Here is a 3,438-nt window from a genome sequence, read left to right on the forward strand (position 1 = left end):
CAAAAGCCAAGGAACCCCTGGAGTTCTGGAGAAGGCCTAGATCTGGTCCTCCTGACAGTGGCCAAGGAGTATGTGGCAGTGGGTGTGGCCTACAAACAAACAGCCAGGAGCCTCTGTCCTTGAGGTCAGTAGGTAGTGATGGGCAGAGAGCTAAGAGGACAGATTAGGCAAAGAACCCAAGCTGAGTTTATGTGGCCCGCTAATCACTGCCCAGAATGGGGCTTCCACCACCTATGTGGACAATGCCTCCCAAGCCCCAGAGGTTTCAAGTTGCACCGGGCAGCCATTCAGTTTGTAGTAAGCCAAGTCTCAGTGGATAGTCATCAGAAGAGGGAGGGAGATAGGGAAGGAGAGAGAAGACCACCCGGGGAGTGGGGCGCAGGAGCCCTGAACCCCTCTAGGGTTTCAGTACACAAATGCCAGGTTGGGATTGAAAGCGGTAACATGAAAATAAAAGAAAGAGACCTACCTCAACAGAGGCAGATTATTTGTTTCCCAGAACAATAAAGGGCAGAGGTCTCTCCTTGGAAGTGGAGACACACCTAGGTGCATGAGACTTGAGAGTTTAATAGGGCAGAAAAGGAACATTGGGGGTGGAAGATTCCGTCTGTAGACCCCCCTCTTTTTTTAATCTGGAAGTTGTAAATGCCAATGATGTGACTGACCTTCTTCCAGGACTGTAACTGCCTGCAGATGTTATCAGCCTGTCCACTTTCCTGTCCGGACTTTCCCAGCTCCTCTGAGGCTTTTAGACCATTAACCCTTCTGTAACACCGAGGTAAAAGGACCACATTGTGGAAATGTTGCCAGTCCAGCCATTGCTGTGGTTTGTGGGCCTTATGGTTAGATGGGCATTACAATTGCTCCTCTTGGCTTTCCCCATGCCTTCTGATACTACGAGAGCGATAGAATCAGATGATACTATGATGAGCTCAAGTCCTCCAAGTCCTGTGTCGTGTCTTCAGCAGTAGGACTTTCTCTTCAGATTCTGAGAGGCAAACAATACCAATAGCCTGTATTGCTTTGGGCGTGTCTTAGCCTCCTCTGGCCAAAAACCTGAGAAGAGGTTTCTTAGACATAGTACTGACTGTTTATTGGGTACCCCATGGCTCTTAGGGGAGGGGGCATTGTCATCACAAGGTTGGTGACATTTTCTTGAAATCCTACAAAAACTTTATGTAAGCCAAGGAAGATAATTATTAAGATAAAAGTTGACAGTGAGCATGTCGGTGTGGCAAGGGCAGTGGCATAATTCATATACGCTCAGAAGTAGCTCTCTATACAGCTTCCTTATCTGCCAGGGACTATTAACAGGAAAAATAAGGCCGACACTTTAATTTATAATTTTCATTATATATGTGTGTGTATTAAAATTGTCATAATCTTAATCATCAGTGGCTTCTGGCTGGCTTTTGAATGGTATAACTTAGCCGCATACTTAAACACACACACCCTAGTATTGTCACACCCCTCAGAAGCAACACGGGCTTCCGTTCACATTCTACTGCCCAGGCAGACCTCCATAGCCTCTCGTTCACTCCCGGACTATAGAAGTGGACATGTCAGTGTCTAGAATGAGTTGAATAAGATCCCGCTTGATACTACTTAAGACATAATTAGTGTTAAACCACTGCTCCACATAGCAAGCCCACAGCGCGGCTGCAGTGCTCCTGGTCCTTTAAGTCCTGTGTGGTCTGTGTAGCCTTCTGCTATGAGTGCTACTCTCCTGCATATGGTGCAGGCTCCATACACTTCTTTACATGGCAAACCAGGCATCCAGTACCACTGTGCTGTGCAGTCCTTCTTGCAGGTCAAGGAAGTGAGCCTGTACAGAGATGGCGAGCAGTTTACAGACACCATACTCAGTACTTGCATTGAGGGTCAGACTACCAGATGTAGTAGATGGTACAGCAGGCCAGGCGTGGCATACTGGCAGCAAAGGGATGTGGTAGAAGTGACCCAGGCACAGTACCCCCAGCATGGGCCATTAAGTGCATGTCATCTACCCCTAGTCAACCGATGTGCTGTCTCATCTCTGATGCAAGCAGATTCATCTGCAAAGTGCTTGTCCTAGGCTTCCAGCCCCTGCTCCAGCTCATCCTCAGGCTGAGTGGGTAGTCTTCCCATTGCAGATCTTGGGTACAAGCTAGCAAGCAGTCTGTGGGCGGTAGCCAGAACCCAGATGTTTCCTTCTCCATCTTGGGTGCTTACGGGCATGCCTGCTTACAGGTGTGCGTGCGTGCCTGCGCTCAGTGGCATGCTTGTAGAGATCAGGGGACAACCTGCATGTATCAATTCTCTCCTACCAAGACGGGCTGAAGTCAGGCTGTTAGGCACGTAGCTACAGCCAACTTCTCTCATTGAGCTGGGCCACCCATGCACTTTTAAAGCCCTGTGCCAGTTCTGTGTTCTAAAAGCCTAGAGCTTTGACAGAAATTTTACCTTGATACAGACACTCTGGAAATTCATTCATCTGTAGGCTATTGCCACAATTTCTGTTTTGCCTAACCTGGATCTCTGCGTAAGTTCTTCTATGCTTACGTGGCTAGTTATTTAAGCAGAACTGGCTAAAGCATACTCTGTATTAGTTTGATTTTCAAGCAGTACAAGCCAATCATGTTTCAAAGTTATATTTCTTTCTTTTTATCTTTTTTTTTTTTTAGTCCAGGTTCTTTATTTCTTTTTGTACATTAGTCCATGAATTTGTATAGAACGGGCTCCAGCAGCTCAGGCTCCTTCCCGTTAGTCCCCACGAAGTGAGCTTGTCTGGGTGGCACAGACTGGCGCTTCCGCGGAACCCAGGTGCCCTTCTCCATGGCTTCCTTCTTCTTCTGGTCGTTCTCCTTCACCCACTTCAGGAAGATGTCCCTGTTCTTAGAGTGCTAGATGTGCTCGATGTGCACGTTGATGCTCTTGACGAGAATCTTGCCCTTAACTTGCTTGTTCATAATGATGCCTACAACATGCTGGGTGACATTGTAGATTCTCCCGGTTTTGCCGTGGTAACACTTATGGGGCATTCCTTTTTTAGCAGTACCCATTCACTGGATGTCCACAGTATCACCCTTTTTGTAGATTCACATGTATGTGGCCAAAGGAACAACTCCATGTTCCCTAAAAGGCCTGGAGAACATACAGCGAGTGCCCCTCCCCTCTCCCCATGTGTTTGTCATTTTGGCGAGTTACTGGAAGATGGCTGCCATGGCCAAAAGGAAGGAGGTGGGGCTCAAAGTTATATTTCTAAACGAATCTTTTGAGGCCACTCAGGTTGGTTTAGACTGACATCAAAATTCAGACAATGTGCTTTGGAAACTAAGTGCTGAATGCATAAACAACTGTGCAGGTGCTGGGGTTAAAGGTGAGCAAGCGGGGCTCGGGATATAAAAGGAGTAGGGAAGACAACATACCTTGAAGTTGAAGGGGATTTGGCTCAGAGCC

General features: G+C 47.4%; 1 pseudogene; it reads right to left on the minus strand.

The window, feature by feature from the left end:
• Positions 1–2,690: 2,690 nt before the first annotated feature.
• On the minus strand, positions 2,691–3,173 carry LOC127195340 (60S ribosomal protein L21-like; annotated as a pseudogene).
• Between the last annotated feature and the right edge of the window lie 265 nt (positions 3,174–3,438).

This window comes from Acomys russatus, chromosome 11 (genome assembly GCF_903995435.1).
Source record: "Acomys russatus chromosome 11, mAcoRus1.1, whole genome shotgun sequence".
In the NCBI taxonomy this organism is placed as follows: domain Eukaryota; kingdom Metazoa; phylum Chordata; class Mammalia; order Rodentia; family Muridae; genus Acomys; species Acomys russatus.